This window comes from Sinohyriopsis cumingii, chromosome 9, assembly GCF_028554795.1.
Source record: "Sinohyriopsis cumingii isolate HCF-2022 chromosome 9, ASM2855479v2, whole genome shotgun sequence".
NCBI classification, from domain to species: domain Eukaryota; kingdom Metazoa; phylum Mollusca; class Bivalvia; order Unionida; family Unionidae; genus Sinohyriopsis; species Sinohyriopsis cumingii.
In genome coordinates, this window is record NC_142969.1 from 41307002 (window position 1) to 41330624 (window position 23623).

Consider the following 23623-nt stretch of genomic DNA (forward strand, 5'->3'; position numbering starts at 1 on the left):
TTACTTCGACATACCAATAAGAAAATGAATATTTAAAAAAGAATGGAAATTATTAATAGCAGGAGACAACATAAAATTTGAAGCGAATTCTTACCAGGGCTAAATCTAACTTCACTAAACAAGAGGCCCGAGTAACCAAGTGTGGTACCAACAGATACAAAACTTCAATCAGGAATGACAGATACTGAACATTTAAGAGAAGAAGGGGGACTCTTTTTATACGCACTCTACAACCATATATTAACAGTTCTAAATAATTATTCCAGATTCATTACAAATTAAAACAAGAGTCCTTATATATTGTACATTGTATCAATACCTTGATACATTTTTATAACACGACAATAGGAAAACCAATATTGGTTGTTTTAATTTGTATGTGCCACTTTATAAATCGCATCATTACAATGACTCACTTTCATAATCTTATTTAATGCATTTCTAGAATTTTCTTTGTTTTTCTTATAAGGACTGTGATTTTAAACAAAATTGATTTCATGGAGCTTTCAAATGTGTTTTTGTATACAAGTGTTTTCTATACATGTTACGTTGTTTATATCTAACCTTATAAAGAATGACGTAAATGACATAATTTGTTTATTTACAAAATTACTTTGAAAGTATAACGTATTTACCTGAAAAGCATCCATTGTGATCCATCTTAGTGGGAGTATATGTACTCGCCCTCGTCTAACCATTTCCATCTCCTATGCCGACCAGCTGAGGATGGTGTTCGGGATGAGGACGGACGTGCCCAGATAAATCACTTTTCCCTGATCATACTATATCATGGAAAGTCTCCGTATTAAAAAGCTTTGGAAAACTGGTATTAAGTATTAATCATTTTGTATGGTCGGAAAGATTGGAAGACATTTATTTTATTGCCTGAATCATTTTTAAGACTTATTAGAAAGTTATTTATATAATACGGGCATAGTTTTATCACAGTGCAGTCTTAATTCAGTTTATTTAATTTTCTCTTTGTAAAAAATTGTATATACATACATGAATAGGGAACGCGATCACACTGAATAGAAATGTCATAAATGTTTGGCGAGGCCGCAATTCACTTTCAGGTAATGTTGCTGTTGATTCGATGTTTTACGAAACTGAACCACAAATAGGTAGCCAAATCAAGTTGATCCGATAGTAGTATTTTAAGCCGCACCTTTCCTGTGACGAGTCCAGGACGCTAACCACCAAGCCACCGCTCCTCTCCCAAACACGTAAAAGTGATACCAAGACCGAAAGAGAATGGCAGCCAGTTTACATATGACGTCATCGTGTGAATGTTTCCGATAGAAACTTTTCATGTATTCCTGAGCAGGGAAGAATATGCAGCGGTTAAACTATATAAAGTTTATGAATGGTTTCTTGTGGGTTTAATCAGTATTTAGTGATTGAACCGGGAATATATAATAGTAATAATAATAATAATAATAATAATAATAATAATGAGTACTTCGTATAGCTCCTAATCTTTAGAAGCTCTAAGCGTTTTACAACATTAGACAACACCTATAAGATAAAAAACATATAATAATATTATTACAAAAACAAACACCATGAAATTAGAAAAACATTAAAAATAAAAAACATGCTGAGAATATTTCAGGTAGGAAACATTATTAGGTCTTTAAGTTTGTTCTTGCAGTCGAAATAAGTGAGTTTTGAGAGCTCTCTTGAATGTGATCACTGTGTCTTTGTGTCTAAGTTCAGTGGGCAATTCATTCCAGTTGCTGGGCCCTGGTGTGCATAAGAACGCTGTCCATATGATTTTGTTTTCATAGTGGGAATAATGAGTATACGATTGTCAGAAGAGGAGCGTAAGTATCTTGCTGGTGTCTACACATGGGTGAGGTTGGATAGGTATGTTGGACTAGAGTCCGACAGTGAAACGTAGCACAGAGAACAAATTTTGTGTTTGATTCTGGATTGAATGGATAGCCAGTGTAGGGTACAGAGCAGCGGGGAGGTGTGCTTTGATCGTGGTACCCTAAGTATGATCCGAGCAGCTGTGTTTTGAACTTTTTGAAGTTTGTGGATTAGATATTGAGATGAACCAGACAGAACTGACTTACAATAGTCCAGTCTTGAAAGTACTAATGAACACACAAGTGTTTAAGGGGCATCAACTGAAAGATATTTGCGAATTGAGCTGATGCGTCTCAGCTCAAGATATGCAGCCTTGCATATGTTCATGACATGTTGGTGCAATGTGAGAGTACTGTCCAGAGTAACACCTAGGTTTCGTACTGATTGTGTGAATTTAATGTTGGCGTTGCTGATATTTATTGTTTGAGGTAAAGGATGTGAATGAGAAATTCTTTGTGTTGTGATCAGGATGGCCTCAATTTTATCATAATTCATCTGTAGCTTGTTACATGTCATCCATGATTTCACATCAGAAATGCACCTCTCTACACCTTGGATGGTAGCATCAACTTCAGTTGGGTGGCTAGATTTGTATATTTGGGTGTCATCAGCGTACAATTGGTGAGACACTGGATGATGATCTATGACACTTGAGAGCGACTGAGTGTACGGAATGAAGAGAACAGGTCCAAGAACAGACCCCTGTGGAACACCACAACATAGATCAACTGGGCTGGAGTGTATTCCATTTGCAGATACAATTTGTGTCCTGTTGACCAAGTAGGACTTCAACCACAGTAAGGCTGTATCATGAATGCCAAATACATGCTGGAGACGGTGAAGTAATATATCATGGTCTATTGTGTCAAATGCTGCAGATAAATCAAGGAAGGTGAGGACTGTAATCTTTCCGCTATCCAACGCAGAGAGAATGTCATTAACTACTTTTAAAAGAGTAGTTTCAGTACTGTGGCAAGGGCGATATGCAGATTGTACATTGCTAAGAAGACTGTTTGGATTTAGATGAGATACAAGCTGGGATAGAACAAACTTTTCTAAGATTTTTTATATGAATGGGAGATTAGAAATTGGGCGGTAGTTCTTTAAATCGTTATATCAAACATTCAAGAAATAACGTATACCTTCTTTCTTTAATACAAATACCAATATATGTTAATTGATTTAATTTTGTCTCGCTTGAACAAAACACAGGACAAGTTCAGCTACACTTGCAGCAAAATAGTATTTGTGGTTGCAAAACAAGTAAAATTATTAGGGGTAAAATGTTTTATGATGCCGTAGAAGGAAAATAAAATGGATCTTGTATCTAGGAAAGGATCAAGAAACCTTGAAATTATAAAAAGATGAGCAGGAGGGAGCGGGAAGAGCAAAGGAGCAATGTCCTCAATTTAGTAGATTTTGACACAAGCCCATCGACCGCAAATACAGAATGCTATATGGCCAATGAAGGCTCTACGTTCAAAAGGATGGACAGGCTTGCTTCGCCCCACTCAAGGTTTCTACTTTATCCGAAGTTCAATGCGAGGGATCGACCATTTCATTTTCAGGGTGCTCTATCTTTTTTTTCACATCATCAAAATGTCCGATATTTTGCTGTGCAAAGTCACTAGTAAGATTGATAATATAGAAAGCTTCTATGACAACGTGATTTTCGTCTTCGTCATCTTCAGAGAATTTTAAATGAAAAGCGTTAACAATACCCCAAGTCAAATAAACCGCTGAACAAACTGAAAAAATAGCCATTTGTCAGCACAAGGTTGTTCATAGCGGCCAGTATAAATGGCGGAGGAAGGACCCAGGAAAACCCTGGAAAGAACCGCTGACTCAGGAGAAGCTACTCCCAACCTTTCTCCCTTACCCACATTGGTTGAGACTCGAACTCACTCAGACAGAGGTGAGATGGCAGTGATCCGTAACGGTGAACGCTTTAGACCACTCGGCTACGCGGGGCCCCCTTTTATATTGTACCATGATGACTTTATAGCTTTTACAAATCTCTACAACGAGTCGATACTAACAGAAACTAAAGTTACCGAACGGACACCTGGATTAAAAACGATATGAGGAGCTTGCAGTGATGAAGGTCATCTGGTAGATTAAACGTTGACTCTAGCTTTACCATGAAATCATGTATTAGTTGTTGTTGTTGTTGTTGTTGTTGTATGGTTTAACGCCATTTTTCAGCACAAGATAGGCTATACATGGCGGCCAGTATAATTGGTGGAGGAAGAACCCTGGAAAACCCCGGAAGAACCACCGACCCACGAGAAGCTACTGGCAGGCTTTCTCACGTACCCACGTTAGCCGAGCCTGAGACTCGAACTCACGCAGACAGAGGTGAGATGGCAGTGATCCGTAACGGTGAGCGCTTTAGACCACTCGGCCACTCGGGGCCCCATGTATTAGTCGAAATAGATTAACGAGAGGATGTAAACTATTGCATTGTTGTAGTTTTAGAAGATTATTATGTTGGGTTCTTTGTATCATTTGAAGATGATCTGTGAAGAAGCATAAAATGTTTATTTTATTTATATATTCCATTTAATTTTTGCACATACATTTTATAATTCAATAGTTTTTATCACATTGGACCTTTTAACATTTGACCTTTATTTCAATGTTTTTGCAAAAGCTCATCTGCCTTCCAGGGCCTGTCAACTCACTCTCAGTTTCCTTGTCAAGCACGGTATTGTTTCAGCTGCTGTAATTACACCATTGAGTTTGTCCCCTGGTGATGCCTCACTTATATGTCTACAGTCCCTGGTAGTAGCCACACCCTCGGAGATAAACGGTTTCGCATGACACGTGATCTGCCTCTGCCTCTTCTCTAATGTCTTGCTACCAATTTGATTTCATATTACCAATTTGATTTCATATTACCAATTTGATTTCATATTACCAGTTTGCAACTCATACCATTAATAAATGCACAAAGTCAATACTAACGACGAATGGAAGACATCGAGAACTTGTGCTCATTAAATATAACTATTGTTTGCACGTCTATTTTTGGGGACTAACCAACACTGCCCGAGAAACCGGGTTTTACCACTAGGGTCTGTGAAGCAGTTATATGTCAGTATTAAAAATAAGAGCATTCAATTCACATGCCAGATGCATACCAATGGTTACGCAATTATTCATATATATTTTTAAGGCGGTTTTACAATTTAAGCGTATCATTAAGAACGTATAAACATATTGTTCCATGAAAACTTATTATTGAATCATATTAATGTATTGAATGTGCTTGACAGTTAACTAACTATAAAGTCATTATCTAATGGATGTATACGACAGAAACTAATTACTCATTTTTCGAAAATTCCGTCTAAATATCTGGGAAAGTATTTCTTTCCTCATCCATGAATAGTTCAAGCTTTTTATCTAAAACTTTTGAAGGATAATAAGAAACATATAGAGACAAAAAGTAATGAGTCACATGAGAAATTGCCGATTATGAATTCAGTCAGTATCAGTGCGGAAAATATAAGCAGCATAAGGTAGGGTATCCTTGTCAAGTGCGGATAACATTTTTTTCTGATACATCATTCTCTCCTATTTTCTTTTCTCTTTCGCAACTTCTACAGTTTCGCGTTCAATTTCTCTGTCAGTCTAAATAAGTAATATTTGATTGAAGTGTTGTTAATGATTACTAGTCGTTTTTCATCAGCATGCTAGTGTATTTTGTGGGTACTCTCCTCGTTATAAACTATCACCAGATAGTCGAAGAGAGTGACTGCTAAGGACCTATTATCTTCATATGACTTCAACTCAGCATGATGTTTATCAGCAACGCACAGAAACATGCAGGAAAACACACTTGTCTTCAAATCATGGTCGTCCTTTATTACAAGACTAGAGGTCAATGGTGCTCGGAATGAATAACATTAACTATACATGTACTTATGTACGTGGACAATTAAAACAATAAATACGAATATTTTGGATCTGGAAGCATAAGAATAATTTTGTTCTTCATAAACGTGTGAACTGGTTTTAGCTCAATAAATAGTTTTATTTATTTGTAATAACTGATTTGTAATATACGTACTGATACTTGTTAAAATTACACCGTATAATTGTTGCGGAGCTCATTTAATATCATATTGACAAAATACATGGTGTAAAGACCAAACCGTGAACACAGACTTTATATTTCCAGTATTTTCTTAGCACTAAACAGCGACAGTGCACTGTAAAGTGTTCCAGTATCACAGAGCCCATACCGTTATGTGATATTTTTAAACGTACATCGTTTTAGATTTGTTTTTGTTGGTCATTATTCAACAAATACAGCAAAACACCATCTTAATGTTGCTAAAAGTAACCCTGCTGACGATTCTGATGCAGAGTCAGTCATTGCATACAGACGAGCTGGAAAATTAATTAATGAATAACGCAAAGAGCTTTAGGTTGTCGTCGTCGTGATCGTCTATCTTTATTAAGATGATCTTTTTCGATTTTCCTTGCCCTTCTATAAAACAAAAGCTTAAAACCCAAATAAAATCAAAACTGAAGAAACACGCGTTGATCTAAAAGTACTAATTTCACCAGTCGAATACCAAAGTAGTTTCATTTCAGAGATGTGGTGAAAATGCTAGACAGTTTTCTTGATTAAATAAGTCAAGATCATTAACATCAGTTACCATCATTGTGACTTCTCTACCGCGGTACTCAGGTGGCCGAGCGGTTTATAGCGATCACCTTTACCGACAACTACCATCTCATCTCTGTCCGTGCGGGTTCTAGTTTAGATATCGGCCAATGTGGGTGTGTGAGAAAGCTTGCCAGTAGCTTTCCATGGGACGTTAGTTCTTACCGGAGTTTTTCTGGGTTCTTCCTTCACCGTTTATATTGGCCGCCATGTATAGCCTATTGTGTGCTGTAAATATGGCGTTAAACCCACAAAAACAACTTTATACCCCTTCCATTATGTAATACAATATCTTGTTAGAGCAATAATAAAGAATTGCAGAATTGATTGTGTTGTAAAGATTAACTGAGTTTTCGAAGGCTTAAATAATCAGTTCTTGTGAGTTGCTTCATGAAATAGTGATAATGTCACTTTGGTTTGCTTTTCTCTAGTTGAATTTCAGGCTCAGTTGCTATGATATTTGCATACGCATTTATTAACTAAAAATCACTTGTGAACTAAAGCGCAGTCGTTTGTTAAACCTCAGTGAATTATACAGTTATTCTTTGAAAATGTAGATATAGTAGTATGGAATTAGAAACTTTGCGTTAAATGTCAGTTATTATTTCAAAATATAGGTATAGTTGTATAGAAGTGGATACTTCGCGAGTAGTGAAGTGGGACGGTATAGGGTCTATGGGAATTAGCATTAAAAACACCCCTGGGCCACTATAGGGTCTATGTAAATTTAACATGGACAAAACCCCTGGGCCGATATAGGGTCTATGGGAATTAACATGGACAAAAATCTTGGGCTGGTATAGGGTCTATGTAAATTTAACATTAATCACCCTGGGCCTGTATAGGGTCTATGTAAATTTAACATGGACAAAAACCCCTGGGCCTGTATAGGGTCTATGTAAAATTAACATGGGAAAAAAATCTTGGGCAAGTTGAGCCTCAGGGGAAATGGAACAGGGCCGGGACCCTATTTTAATATGGTCCCGACCTGATGGGTCTATAGAAATGGAATAGGCGAAAATTGAAACAGGGAGGGGTCTCTATTTTTTTTAAATTTAAAAAAAATATAAAAAGGGGTAGGCAATTGAAAGTCTATCTCTTTTCGAGAGACGTGGGTGGCCCTGAAAAGGGCCTTTGGTTTTATGTTAATACACCCTTAACATAAAGGGCATCTGTGACATCTTCTTCTTCTTCTTAAGCTTCGCCTCACTGTAGGACCATACATTAACACTGTTTTGAGGCATCCTTGCCTCTCCACATAGACTCTTCGTATCCATAGGCTGGTGTCGGTCCTACGGATAACTGTCCATTTGGATCGGACATACATCGGTATGTCCGTCCTGAACATCATCGAAGATACAAGGGTGGAAGATTCAATGTCGGTCCACATTTTGAGGCGCCGAGAACAGGTGAATGAATGCAGTGAACTGCGCTTATTTATAGGTAGAGGAAGGATTGAAACGGATTGAGTTCATTGACCAATCCAAACACGCGTTACATAATTCAGTCAGCCCGCATCCAATCCGAAGAGAGCAGTCTGTGACGTCACGTGGTCTATATAGATTCGCTAGCGCCTGTGCGCAGTCAATTCATGCAACAGTTATTCAACATGACGGAAACTCAGAAAACGATCAATTGGGGTGCACCAGCAGTGGAGACCACCCAAGGGAACCCGGACTTACTTTCAGAAGAGGTAAATTGGGATTTTGTGGATTTTCTTACCTCGCAAGAATTTGTTCCGGAACCTTCTTCACCTTCTTCATTACCGCACGTGGAGAATTTTAGATAGAGACAGAAAGAAGAATTGGAGAAATTTATACAACAGCAAAAGGAAGCGGAACAAGCTTTTCTCCTACAGCAACAACAGCAAGAAGAAGAGGTAAGAAAAAACAACAACAACAAGAAGGAGCAGCAGCAGCAAAGAAACAAGGGTGTGAAAATCAAACGGTCACGGTATTGTTAGACATTTTAGCGGAGTTAAGAAGTCTGAAACAAATGTATCAGACTTCTTTATTACGACCGAAGAGAATACGACCTTCCCGAGCTAAACACTCCAACCCTGTGACTAAGCCTACCGTGCCACCCTTAGTGATTTCAACCAAATTATCATCATCATCAACAGTACGCAGTCCAGAAGTAGGCCTTGGCCGTGGCAAAGGCTTAAGGCAGTTAAAGTTGATTGCTTAAACTCACCCCTACACCAAAAAAAGGCCCTTTTCAGGGCCACCCACGTCTCTCGAAAAGAGATAGACTTTCAATTGCCAACATCCATTCAAACTCAAAAAAAAAAAAAAAATCAACCCATTTTACCCTATAGTATGTGTATGAGTGTGTGAGTGTACGTTCTTATTTTAAAATCAAAACTCAAAGACACTTACCTTTTTATACCTAATTTATTCTTTTTATAAATATTTACAATCCAATTCACAATTCACAATTCTAAAAAGAACACTTTAAAAAGTTCATACACTTCTTCTGTCTCATTGTTTAGTCTCTCTGTTTTTTTCAATTTCTTCACCGTCACAGTCTTTTCCTCCTCTTCCTCCTCACTTTCTTCCCTTGCTCTTTTCTTCTCCTGTTTCTTTTTCTTTACCTGGCTGCTTTCTTCCTCTGAAGAATCTCTCTCTTCTTCTGAAGAATTCCTCTCTTCTTCTGACTCTTCTTGTTTCTTTTTTGGGCAATCTGGAGACCAATGTCCTTTTTCTTGACAATGATAACAGGTATCTTGACTTTTGTCTTTTCTAGCCCCTTTTTTTCTTTTTTGACGGTTTGGACACTCTGAAGACCAATGCCCTTTCTTCTGACAGATATAGCAAGTATCTTGACTTTTATCTCGCAAGGAAGGAGAGTAGTCCGTCGGCTGGTCTGAAGAAAATTTTCTAATGACCCCTCGCAAAGCTCTGATGAAATGTTCGATTTTTGTAGTCTCTTCCATCGTTGTGCTCGGTTTGAGAGTGAAATGAATAGTGAAAGGACAAGACACACACCCTTTTATATACGCTGGTCTGCTAGGACTATAAATTAGTCCATGGTGTTTAAACTTTAGTCATTTGACGTTTTGCTATCAAGATGAAACGATCCAATTCATTTGAGAAGAAAGAAAAAGAAAGTAAGAGGCAGAAACGTGATCTATCGCCTCGTACCAGGGCAGAAGTCTTGGCACAAATTCATGCCAGTGATTTTGAAGAGGACATGATTGAACCAGAATTCAAGCCCAGAGAGTCTTCATCTAAACAAAGTTCACCACCCTTAGTCAACCCTGAAAAGTACTATGACATTCGAGAGACAGAAAAGCTCTCCTCATGAAAATTTAGAAAAACGGCTTACACGTACAGGGTGAAGTTTAAAAATTTCAAGTCCGACGTACCGTTAGAGAAAGCAGAAGGGTTCATCACCGAGATGTGGGATTCTTTGCTCACCACACTCAAGCGACAATGTCAAGCCAAAGAAGACGATCGCTTAAGACTTTCCATACAACACGACGGCTTGAAATCCCCTGTTTGGATCTAGTTTAGCAGCCCTGCAGAATTGACCCCTTCCAAAGTCATGGACAAAATTCAACACGTACAACAATCCAATGACCAGTTTGACATCACCAATGGAAAAGCCACACTGTTTATGACCCACGTCTCTCCTCCTCAAGGGACCGGACAACGCGAAAAGGTCTTATTGGTGAACGACCTTCGCAGCATTAAGCGTAGCCTCGTCCAAATTCACAATTCTCAAGACCAGATGTGTTTAGCCAGGGCTATCGTGGTGGGACGAACCTATGCCAACAAGACCGACACGGCAGAATGGAAAAGAGACTGGGAGAACATTCGACAATCGGACCGAGCCAAACAACGAAGTGAAGCAGAACTCCTGTTACAACAAGCCGGCCTGTCCACAGACACACCCTGTGGCATTCCTGAGATGCAAACATTGAAAGATATTTTAGCTCCACGCTACACCTTGAAAGTGCACCCTCAAGAAATGCGTGGGCCTCTGTTGTTTCGAGGGAAAGACTTTAAGGATGGAAAATACATTCATGTATATCATCACGATGACCATTTCGATACCATTACCACTATCACCGGATTCCTGGGATACAGATATTACTGTGAGAAATGTAACTATGGCTATAACAATCGAGAGCAACACAAGCATTGTGGATCGAAATGCTCAGGATGTTTGGCCTCTCCACCCTGTCTGAGCGAACGGCAAGAACCAGTGCATTGTTCAACTTGTCAGCGCACGTTTGTCAGCCCTGCCTGTTACCAACAACATTTGAAGACGCAAGGTTCACAGAAGAAATGTGCTTGTCAACTCCTATGATTGTGCCCTACGTGTGGCCAAGGCATACGTACCAAAAATGCCAAGGCACACGTATGTTCAGGAAAGAAAAAATGTCACATTTGACACCACATTGTGGATTTGGAACACCAATGCTACGTGCAAAAATAATAATTCCAACAAGAGAAAGAGGATGGACACAAGAAGAAAGGCAATTTCATCTTTTTCGATTTCGAATGCATGCAAGAGACCGGTATTCACATTCCTAATTTCTGCGTGGCTCATCGAGCGTGCGAAAAGTGCATTCAAGAACCTATCTTGAGTTATTGCCCTCACTGCAGTAAGATTCCTGGAGGACGTGAAAAAATCTTTCGAGGGCCGAACACGTTAGCCGATTTAGCCCGATGGGTCTTAGACCCCATCGACAAGACGTGGAGCCAAGAGGACATCGAACGTTACGGAGATTGTCATCGCCATGCCACAGTGATGGCTCACAATTTCTCCGGATACGATGGACAGTTTCTTTTGAGGTACTATACGGAACAAGGCACCGAACGTCCTAAAGTCACTTTGAACGGAGCCAAAATCATTTTCATGCAAGTGGGACATGTGCAGTTTAAAGATTCGATGAGTTACTTGGCCATGCCTTTGAGTCGAATGCCTAAAACGTTTGGAATGACAGAAATGGCTAAAGGGTACTTTCCTCACTTTTTCAATACGGAAGCCAACCAACATGCCGTTCTACCCCATTTGCCTGAGGCTCACTATTTCGACCCCGACAACATGCGTACCGAACAACGAGAAGCTTTCTACGCTTGGTACCAGGCTCACGCCTCGGACCCTTTCGACTTTCAGGAAGAAATGCTAAAGTATTGTCGTTCCGACGTGGACATTTTACGGCGTTGCTGTGGAAAATTTCGAGAACTGTTCTTGGAACACTGAGGTCCCGTCCGTTATCCTAACCGTGGCACTAAATATCAGTTTTTACAACGAATCATGGAAGACTTGTACCAGGCCACTTGTCAGCGACGCCTAAAGTTAGAACAGGAAGGATACCAAGTGGTGGAAATGTGGGAACACGAATACGATCACCGTTTGAAAACCGATCCCGAGTTTAAACGCCTCGTGGAAAGTTACCAGTTCATGGACCCCCTGAACCCGAGGGATAGTTTGTACGAGGAAGGACCAATGCCACATGTTTGCTGTACCAAGCCGACGAAGAGAAAGGAGAAGAAATCAAATACTTGGACGTGTGTTCGCTGTATCCCTACGTGTGCAAATATTGTCGCTTTCCTGCAGGGCACCCACAATTGTTCACCGAACACATCGACCTGAAAAACATTCGACAATACGAAGGCTTGATCAAGTGCAAAGTTTTGCCTCCCACGGACTTGTACCATCCCGTCTTACCTCACCATTGCCAAGGCAAACTGATGTTTCCTTCGTGCCGTACTTGTGCCGAAACGTGCAACCAAGATCAACCTTGTCATCACACCCAGGAAGAACGGGCCTTGACGGGGAAGTGGGTCAGCGTATAATTGTTCAAAGCTCTGGACATGGGATACCAACTGTTAGAAGTGTACGAAATTTGCCACTTTCCCAAGACACAACAATACCACAAGGGTGACCCCACGCAGAAAGGCATTTTCGCAGACTACGTGGATGCCTTTTTGAAACTGAAGCAAGAAGCCAACGGCTATCCGTCCTGGTGTCACACTCCCGAAGACCAAATACATTTCAAAGAGAAATACCGGGAACAAGAAGGCATCACTTTAGATCACATCGAGAAAAACGAAGGCAGGCGATCGTTTGCCAAAGTGATGTTAAATTGCTTGTGGGGCAAAATGGCACAACAACCGTGTTTACCCAAGACGGAATATTTGACCGAACCTTCCCGCTACTTACAGATGATTCACGACAAAACCAAATTCATGAAACACGTGAACGTCGTTCGCGAGAATTTGATCTTGGTCAATTACGAAGAAGATCTGGACTTTGTACAAGACGACCCCTTTGGAAATGTCATCATTGCGGCTTACGTGACAGCTCATGCTCGCTTAAAACTGTACGAAGCTTTAGAACTGTTAGGGGAACGTGTCCTGTACTTTGACAAGGACAGTTGTATTTACATCCATCACCCGAGTCAACATCACCCTGACATCGAAGGAGACCGTTTAGGAGCCTGGACAGACGAGCATCCCGACGACAAGATTCTAAGTTTCGTCAGTGGTGGTCCAAAAAATTACGGCTACGAATACCGGGACAAACAAGGAGAAGTGCACACGAAGTGTAAAGTGAAAGGATTGACTCCGAATTATCGTACCAGTCGTGTGGTCAACTTTGGGGTATTGAAAGAAGCCTTGCAGTCTAGAGAAGATGAACACTTTAAAGTGATCACCTATCAACCGAACAAGATTGTACGTTTACCCACTCACCACATCGTCAGTCGACCCTTGGAAAAAGTCTATCAAATCGTGTACCAGAAGCGAGTGCGACTTCCCAATCATTTTACCTTACCGTATGGACATGTCGGTATAAAACATTGGCTGTAAGAGGATAGCCACCAGAAGGATGACTTCACCACAGCAAGAATCCAGTGAGAACTCCAAGTTCAAACCCTACCATTTTCCGGTCTTCTTACCTGACTATTGTGATTGTGCCCGTCGATTGGACACGTTTCAAGCATGGCCTGCGGATAGGGAAGGATTACCTTCTTCGCATGTTTTAGATAGAACAGGATTTGTCAAGTTGGGACCTGAGACTGGATTGGGATACGAAGTACAGTGTTTCGCTTGCGGACTGAAGTTACGAATGGATCTATGTATCTATAAAGATTCAGCTATTCTGGAACATACTCGATGGTCTCCGCACTGCCCTTACCTTTCTATGGCTTTCCACCCATTACACTACGGTACAATTATGATGGTACCTTAGAGACGGTACCTTGCAAAACTAGACACAAAAAAGGAACGATATACAAGCTTGAGACTGCATTGCGACTAGTATAAAAAGGGGTTATGGTCAAGATCGATAGTTCATTGTGACTACCAAGACCAAGCGAACAAGATGAATACTTTCAGAGAAACACAAAACAAGTTCAGAAAGGCACAATTCAAGTTTGGGGCTTCTGAAGTGGAATGTGATTGTGAGCCTTGCGATGGGAACGATTTTGTACGCTGTGACCTTAGCGATGCCGTAAGCATCATGGGAACTTTATTCTCACAACCCCTATCATGGAAAGTGATTCTGTGCGTGTCAAACCTGAGGGATGCGAAAGCGATGCCGCTCGTCCTCTTGGACACTTGACTGGGTTTCGTTTTAAAGGTGGCTGTCCACCTTCACGTCTACCCCCCTACGGATGTCATCCAGCCCTGAGCAAACTCCTGTCCATGTCACCCAACCCTCATCGAAACGAACCTGCGAAAGACGAATATTCGTTTCCTGTGCGTTTGACGGAATGCTGCGACTTTGAAAATCGTCTTCAATCGTTCAAAGGAAAATGGCCTAAGTATCTGGGAGGACCGACCCCCCGAAGAATTAGCCAGAGCCGGATTTTACTACTTGGGCGAAGGGGGTAAAGTCAAGTGCTTCAGTTGCGGTGTGTCACTTCACCACTGGGAACCGCAAGATTCGGCCTACCTAGAACATGCTCGTTGGTCACCGAATTGTCATTACTTACCCTTAGTGGGACCGAGACATTGAAGTAACTTACCATGTCGTTGAAGAAGAAACCAGATTGGCTTGGAGTCAAATGTTGGACATCACCGAGACCAGTATTCAAACTTCATTTCAAAAACGATATTGAATCATTACCTTAAGAACTGCAAGAGAAAATTTACAAGGAAGTTTGGCAGGGGTTTGCCAGAGTGAAATCTCAATGGGTAAGTGTAGAACTTTTGTGCCGAGAAATTCACAAGAGGAAAGTGAAAAAGGTCAACCAGTGTGTTAGATTTCTCTGGGTCAAGTGTGCATTCGTCCTATTATATCACTCTAGACCGTTTACATCAAAAGAGTTCAGTGAGATTCTTGGACGTTACCCTGAATGGCAGTGGTCAGAAATTACCCACTATGTGGATTACTTTTGCTTTAGGAGAAGATTGTGAATTGTACGGACTGACCTATTCATGGATACTTTACAAGAGAACATTCGTGCTTTGCCTGTGGAGTTGAGAGAACGCATTTACCGAGAGCTGGTCAAAATACAAGTCAAACGTAAAGAACAGTTGCATCCGTTACGTTACCAGATGTTTAACCACTGGTACCTGAATGGTATAAAAGAACTGATTCGTCAGAAATTGTTTCAGTGGACAGACCTTGTTCAATACTTCCAGGCCCCCGATGATCTACGTGTTGATCATTTTGGTTACTTTGAGATTCACCTAGTGCAACGCATTGAGGAAGACGAGTTAAAGGATTACCAACATATTTTACGTGGAATCCACTTAGAGGAAGAGGAAACTTCTAATCGAACTTTGAAGTTTAGGTTACAGTTTGGAGCATTTAGATTCCCCACTGGAGAACAAGGATCTCTGACTAGAAAGTACGTGTATTGTTTCCGAAACAAAGAGACTATAACAGGCTGCCATGCGACGACTTTTATCACATGTAATTGAACAGATTCCGTGGCAGGAACTCAATGACCATATTCAAACCGTGGATCATTACCATCAATTATTACAAGAACTGTATCCGTTGAATTTGGGACGACGCATAGTGTGTGTCTTAGTGACTTGTTTTCTGGGATTTCGTTTACTAGCCGATTCCTTGTGGACTCTTTACGAACAGTACTTACCACCCCATTCAACATGAAAGTGGTGCCTTTAAATGTTCACGAGACACTCATTTTGCTCAAAGCTTTGCGTTTTCATCTGGATACTTCTCGACCTCTACGGGAAAAAATGATTCGTCAACTTTTAGCTGCCGAAGACGTGTATGTCGATGTGTGTGTAGCTTGTGACTTACACCCCCATTGGAAAGATGTCCGTGCCTGGAAAAAGGGGGTTTTGAAACTTGGACCCAAGAAGTGGCCCAGTATGCACGAGAGTTGTTCAAGTAAAAAAGTTACTTTTCAACCTGTGTTGGTGACGGTACCAGAAGATGAACCCGTCACCCAGGACAGGACTGTCGTGGACATGCCTGAAAGACCCTTTCGGGAGGACACTTGTGTGACCTTACCCCCTATAGAACTGGTCAGAACATTACCCAAAACATGTTGTACAGACACTTGTTTTTATTCCACGTTGATGGTTATCATGTGCCTTTTATCGTTGTACTTAAGCCTTTGGCTTTTATGTACTTTTGTCTTTCGTGTTCATGTTTAAAACATTCAATAAACGTGTTCTGAAAAAAGTATATAAACTCTTGTCTTGTCTGTTTTCGTGTCACAAGTGACATTCCTAACACTATGGCTACCTCTGCTGTCTCTGCTCACTCTTCCTCCACTATCAAAGTCATCGACGAACACTTAGATCGTGCCAGTTGGGAGGCTTTGTATCTTCGCCATCCCTTTAACATGCTCATTGCTGGACCTAGCGGTTCAGGCAAAACAGAATTCGTCAAACGCTTGATCGAACATAAACATCATTTGATCGATCGTACACCTAAAGGCATCGAGTGGTGTTACAAAGAGTGGCAATCGGCGTACAGCCTCTTGCGAGAAAGTCAAGGCGATTCCATCGTGTTTGTGGAAGGCATTCCTAAAGAAGACGACGGCATCGTCTCTGACTCCCGTCAAACTCATTTGGTCATTTTTGACGACATGTTAGGAGAAGACGAAGAAGAAATTAAACTGTGGTTTACGCGCAAATGGCATCACCGTAATGCCAGTGTCGTTTACATCACTCAAAATTTGTTTCAACAAAGTAAAGCCCATCGCACCATCAGTCTCAATGCGCATTACGTGGTCTTGTTTAAAAGCCCTCTAGATAAATCGCAAGTGCAAGTCTTAGCCAAACAGTTAGGGACGCCTTGGCTGACTCAGGCGTACGACGATGCCCCTGAAACTCCACACGCCTATTTACTCGTCGATTTGAAACCTACGACCCCCGAGGATTTGCGATTTCGCACCACTGGTGCCTAGACGGAGGGCCTGTCCTGTACACGTCTCCGTCCTCGACTTAATTTCACTCAACAAAAAAATCTATAAAAACCTCAGACATATTTCGTCTATCTCACACACAGTTTGAACATAACGTCCATTCAGTCGCATCTTCCCGTGAAATTGATTCGTGCCTTGTATGGCAGCAGACGAGAAAAAAATCCACAAATACGGGCTCGTGTCTTAGAAGCTAGTCTCAAAGAAGTCTTACGATGGTTCACGGTGACAGCACGTCAATTACTACAAGGGATCATTCAGATTCCTCATCAAACCAAACGCTTTTTTGATCGAAACAAAGTCGCTTTGACCCAACTGGCCGATCCCCGCATCGACACTCAAACCAAAAAACAAATCATTTTGAAACCTGGAGGGAGCGGTACTCTAGAAGGGGTCATCATTCGCTCTCTCTTAAGATGGGATCCTAATGCCCCCAAAGTTCTCCCCAAGAAAAAAGTCAACCGAAGCTCCAAGAAGAAGAAGAAAAAGACCAGGTCCCCAAGGAGACCTGTGTCTCCAAGAACTTCTCCAGTGGCGGGACCCTCCTCTTACCAGACACCACCCCGGAAAAAGAAAAGAAGCCCCCAGAAAAAGAAACAGAGAAAAAGTCCCCAGAAAAAAAAAGTCCACAGAAGAAAACAAGTCGTAAGAGAGGCACATCGGCCAGGAAGCAACCTTACACTCGCAAACCACGACCAGCAACGGCGGTAACCGCGTCTCCGGTAGCCTCAGGTTCATTCACTTCTCCGTTGATGTCACCAAGAACTGAAGAGTACTTGGAGACGTTAATTTAGTGGCAGTGGCTGCTGCTCACAAAGTACCTTCTCCCAAAATCAAAGTCCAAGAAAGATCGGGTATGTTACAAAGTTTACTGGATTTGTCCAAGCAAGAACTGGCTCGACTTAGTCCGTTGCGTACCCCTGCACGACGTGTCATGCCTGTCCTGAAGTTGATACGACGTAAAGACAATCAGTGGCGACGCGTTCCAGTATAAAAAGGTGTGTGTGACCAAGTCGGGGTATCATTGTTTTTGGTGTCCTGAAGACTCAAAGATGTCACCCTCCAGAAAACATCCCTCTTCTAAAACCCAAGGAAAGAAAAGGAAAGGACTGCCACCACGTTTAGTCAAACATGGGGACATGTTTTCTGTCCTGTCCAAAGCTTCTCCACCTCTACGAAAAAAACTCATTCAATCAGCCTCCAAAGAGGTCATTGATACCGTGTGCGACTGTTATTTGAACGTCTTGAAAGGTACGATCCCTTTGTCCAAACACCAGAAACAATGCTTAGGCAAACATCGTCACGTTCTTCGCCAAATGGTTCAAAAGAAAATCCCCCTTCGCCAAGAAAAGAAGATGTTGGTCCAGCGCGGAGGAATTTTACCCCTCTTGTTAGGCCCATTGCTGAAAGGAGTCTTGGGAACCATGTTGGGAGGACTGATGGAAGCAAGATAAAAAGGCCCTCTAGAGTCCCAAGATCTCAGAATTGACCCCTGACATCCCATGGAAGGACGAAAACTAGCTTTAGTGCCTTACAAACGATGGATGGAATACCATCGTTGGGAAGAACAACGTACCCCGCATTTACCTCCCAATCCCAATTTGACCGAGATGTCCCAGTTACAACACGAATTGCAGTCCTTAATGGATCGCCAAGATTTGTCCGAAACAGAAAAATCGTAAAGTACGGTCAACTCTTGCAACTACTGCAACTCTTTCACCAGAAAGCCTCAGACTAAACAGCTCTTCCCACTCTGAAAGATTTTAAGACCTTGATGAAAAGTCCAGCACCATCACCAGTACCACTACCACCACTACCAGTGACCAAGACAGAAAAAGAAGAAGAAGAAGAAGAAGGCTTTGAAACTCCACCAGAAAAAGTACGCAAGTTAACAACACCACCTACCTCCAGAATTGGATGGATTAAAAAGATGATGACCACCCCTTCTTCATCACAAGAGAAAAAGAAGGTGAAGACAGAAGTGAAACAAGAACTAATATCCCCTGTTCAGACATCCTCCTCCTCGACACCTATTGCCGGTCGCACACGCAAAGCATTGCAATCCAAAAAAGTACCCCAAGAGAAAAAGAGTAGAATCCTCCAAGAGTGGGTGCCTTATTAACAAACAAACAAAAAATGGAAAAAGTGCTAGCCAGTATTTACTACGATCCCTCCCATCCTGCAGGTTACGCAGGAGTTCAAAAATTGTATCGTGCTGCCATAAACGCGACTGAAAAGTCTCCGTTTACTTCAAGTGCAACGATGGTTACAAGAACAAGCTACCTACACTTTACACAAACCCATTCGACGCAAGTTTTCCAGAAGTCGCACCCGAGTGGAAGGCATCGATCATCAATGGCAAGCCGATTTAGCCGATGTCTCTCATTTGGCCAGCTACAATCGCGGCTATAAATATTTGTTTTGTGTCATCGACGTCTTTTCCAAATTTGCCTGGGTCGTGCCCTTGACTTCCAAATCGAGCAGTGAGTTAGTGCGAGCCATGCAACGAATGTTGAAACAAAGTGGTCGTCACCCTCTTCGATGGCAAACGGACAAAGGCACCGAATTTCTGAACCAAGCTTTCCAAAAAGAATTAAAGAAACGTGACATTCATTTTTTTACCACCGAGAATCCTGAAACCAAAACCAGCATCGTGGAACGTTTTCAACGCAGTTTGAAAGAACGTATGTGGAAATATTTTACGCATCACCACACTCTGAAGTACATCGACATCTTACCGCACCTGGTGCAAGCGTACAACCAATCTTACCATCGAAGCATCGGACGTGCCCCGCAAGAAGTGACTCCCGAGAACGAAGTGTTGGTGTTTGAGCGCCTGTTTGGTACGTCCCCGACGAGGGCTGCCCCCAAGAAAAGTGGAGTGTTGACCGTAGGAGATTGGGTGCGCATTGGCAAAACCAAACGCACTTTCGACAAAGGTTACTTACCTAACTGGACGACCAAATTGTTTCGTGTCACTGGACGAGTGCATGGCCGTCATCCTACCGTCTATAAATTGGAAGACATGAACGGAGAAGTGCTCAAAGGAACGTTTAACTTACCCGAGTTACAACGTGTCACCAAAAAAGAAGACGACGTGTACGACATCGAAAGCATTCTCGAACGCAGAACCCGTAAAGTGGGCAAACGACGTGTCATAGAAGTCAAAGTTCGTTGGAAAGGATATCCACCCAGTTTTGATTCTTGGATCGACGCTTCGCAAGTCATCGACTATAAAAAGAAGTGACCATCATGCCCTTTCACACAGACGCAGCTACTACTGCTACCACTCCTTCACCTAGTTCTTCTCGGCAAGATTTACAAAAACAACCTTTGTGGGTGTGGTGTGGAGAACGTGTGCCTAAAACGCAAATCGTCTTTTTCTGCCAAATCTTCGTGGTGTATTGTGTCATCGGGGCAGCCATTGCCAATTTGAGTTTGCAACAAGGAGACAAAAAACTGTGGACCATTTTATTAAGCAGTTGCATCGGTTACCTGCTTCCCAATCCCTTCCTGAAATTCTCTTCCAACGGGAACAACGGGAACCTTGTGTCGAGTGTCAGTCACAACTCCAATAACAACAACAACAACAACCCCATTTTGGGCGGAGACACTCCTCTGACGTCCAGTAACCCCTCGGACAGCCACAGAACTCTGGAATTATGAGACACCAAAACCAATTTTACTTAACCTTACCCAGTGACAGTTCCATGGAGGTGTTTCCCAAGAACACGTTGTGCTGTTACACGGCCAAATTACCTCAGACCATCCCATTAGATCACGAAACCCATTGGGAAGTTGCTTTAGTAGAAATCATTCACCCGACCCAAGTCCTCAATGTCCTTCCCAATCAAAACATTTTTGATGTGGAAGTTCATGACGAGCAAATACAACAGTACTTGGATACGCATGGCAAATATAACATAAAAACCCCTGGCACACAAAATCAAAAGTACACCACCTATCATTTGTTCATTCCCCCAGGCTATTATTTTAGTGGTCAACATTTGGTGAGCACCATAGCATCCAGGTTTAATGTCGTGTTTCTGAAAGCTTTGGAAAATGTCAAAAAATGTGTCACCATGGAATACCACAAATCAGCTCGTCGCTTCTTGATGAAATTTGACGGGAGTAAAATCGTGTCCATTTTATTTTGTCCTGAATTGTTTGACATGTTGGGCGGAGACATGGACATGAGAATGGTCATGCTCAAGAAAAACGAATTACCAATCATTTACGACAACGACTCTTTTAGCAAGTTATTTCGTGCCCCGGTAGAACTGAACCAAGGACTGAATTTGATGTTTGTGTACTCCGATGTGGTGGAGTATAACGTGGTGTGACACACCTCTGTGCCGTTACTGCGTGTCATTCCTTTCAAAGTGGATTCTGCCACGAACGCTGACGAGGAAGGTGGAAACACTTACCACATTCACCGCGAATTTGTACATCCTCACTATTTGCCTGTCAGCAAGTCGTATTTGGACACGGTCAACATTGCTATAAAAGGAGATCTGGGACAAAATATTCCATTCACCAAAGGAAAAGTCACGGTGAAACTCCATTTTCGAAAACGGTTCTCTCACGACTCGTAAGTCATGTATCCAGTGTACCGAGGGGTTGCTCGACAGCGAGGACACGGTTTAGGAGATATGTTAAAATCGGCCTTTCTTTCGGTGGTCCCAGTCTTGAAACCGATGGTGACACGAGGATTGCGCGCCTTGAAAGATGCCGCACTGACACAAGGCAAAGAATTTCTCCAAAATATCATCATCGACAAACAAAATCCTAAAGAAGCCTTCATGAGGGCAGGCAAAAATGTCTTACTGAAAACGGGCAAAGGCCTTTTGGGCCGACGAGAAACACCTATAAATGCCCTGCACGCTACCGAGTCAGGCATTCAGCAAGGACAAGGCAGAAAGAGACGACGAAGAAAACACCCTTTCACCAGACTTCACACTTCTAAAGCTAGAAAGGCAAAGAAAAGAAGAACTGTCCGAGACTTAGACGTTTTCGATTATTAAAGTATTGAGACACAGAAAAAATGATGCACCGAGAGTCTTGCGCCTGTTCCAAGTCGGAACTGGATCTGTGTGCCATGCCCCCCCACCATGATGACGATGCAAGAATCCCCGTGGGTGGAATTTCATCCCGTCTCCTCTTTGACGGATTCCGCTCCCATCGAGTTTGAAATCAAAGGACAACCCGAAGATTACATCGATCTGAATAGCAGTTACCTGTATTTGAAAGTGAAAGTGATCAAAACGGACAACACCAATCCAGGAGGCGATGCTAGAGTAGCTCCTGTCAACAATTTCATGCATTCCTTGTTCAGCGAAGTGGACTTGTCCTTGAATAACAATCTGGTCAGCAGCAGCATGGATACTTACCCATATCGTACCTACCTGGAAAATCTCTTGACGTGCGGAAAAGAAGCCAAGAATACTCATCTGGATGCTTACGTGGTATGGAATCAATGGCCTAATGACTTCCAACAGTGGAAATCACAATTTCATTCACAACGTTGTCAGCCTTGTCCAAAATAATATGTTAGTTGGAAAAAAAATGTTTGTCATTTGAAAAAAATGTTTGATGTTATATTGTTAAAAATGTTATAGTTGTTTGTCAGTGTTAAGTAATTTTGAATAAAAAATGCTGTGTTTTGAAAAAAAAATGCCTTTGTCTTTTGTTTGGCTATAAGAATTTTGATTCATGCTCTTTGACTTCTTACTATCCCTCTCATGACACTCATTGAACGTTGCGGCTCGAAAACCGTGGAGGGATGTTTTCCTTCACGTCCGCGCTTTGACTTTAAAGCCGGGGGTAGCCTCCAGTCTAAGAATCCATTGTCGACTCATCCTCCTACGAAGATGTGCTCCAGACTAGCTAAGCTAAACGAAGCCTACGTGAATTTGCATAGGGTCAGACACAGTCTGATACCGAAGCCAGAAGAGATAGAGAATGTGAGAATGTTAAAAGTCACTGAAGACCTGATAGAAGAGCTTTTCAGAGAAGAAATGAACAGGGAGAAAGAAGAATGGACAGAGAAATACAGACTTCAGAAACAGCAGAGAGAGCAGCAACAGCAACAACAGCAGCAGCAACCTGACAGAGGCTTTGTCGATTGTCGTATCGACACCAAAGAGTTCTTCTCTTTCCGAAGAAGCAGACCTATCGTCAGAAAGTCTATCGTCAGAGGACGTCGCATTCTTAGAAACTAAAAGATTGCCATAGCAAACAAAAAAAAACCAGCCCTTTTCAGGGCTACCCAATACTCTAGAAAAGAAATAACAATCGATTTGCCAATGTGTGTATGTAGAGTAGTGTGAATATAAACACTGACTCTTTTGTTGTGTGAGTGTATGTGTTTGTGATTGTAAGAGATCAAGTACGTTTGTGTGGATAATGATAATGTTTTTGGTTTTTTTTGCTGTTTGACGTGAGTGGAGAGTAGATTTGGGATTTGATTGCTTTGCGTATGTGGATAGTATATAATTTTTTTAAAATGAAAATTTTTAAATTAGTAATGGGTAGTATAAAAAGTGAGTAAGTGTTTCTTTTAGGTCCGCGCGTTGTTTGGTCATGATCTAGGTAATATGACTTTTGTTTTAGGGGGATGTTTTCCTTCACGTCCGCGCTTTAACTATAAATTGAAAATCGCTTGGCAGTCTAGCTACCCTGTTCATTCGTTAACAAGACAATGA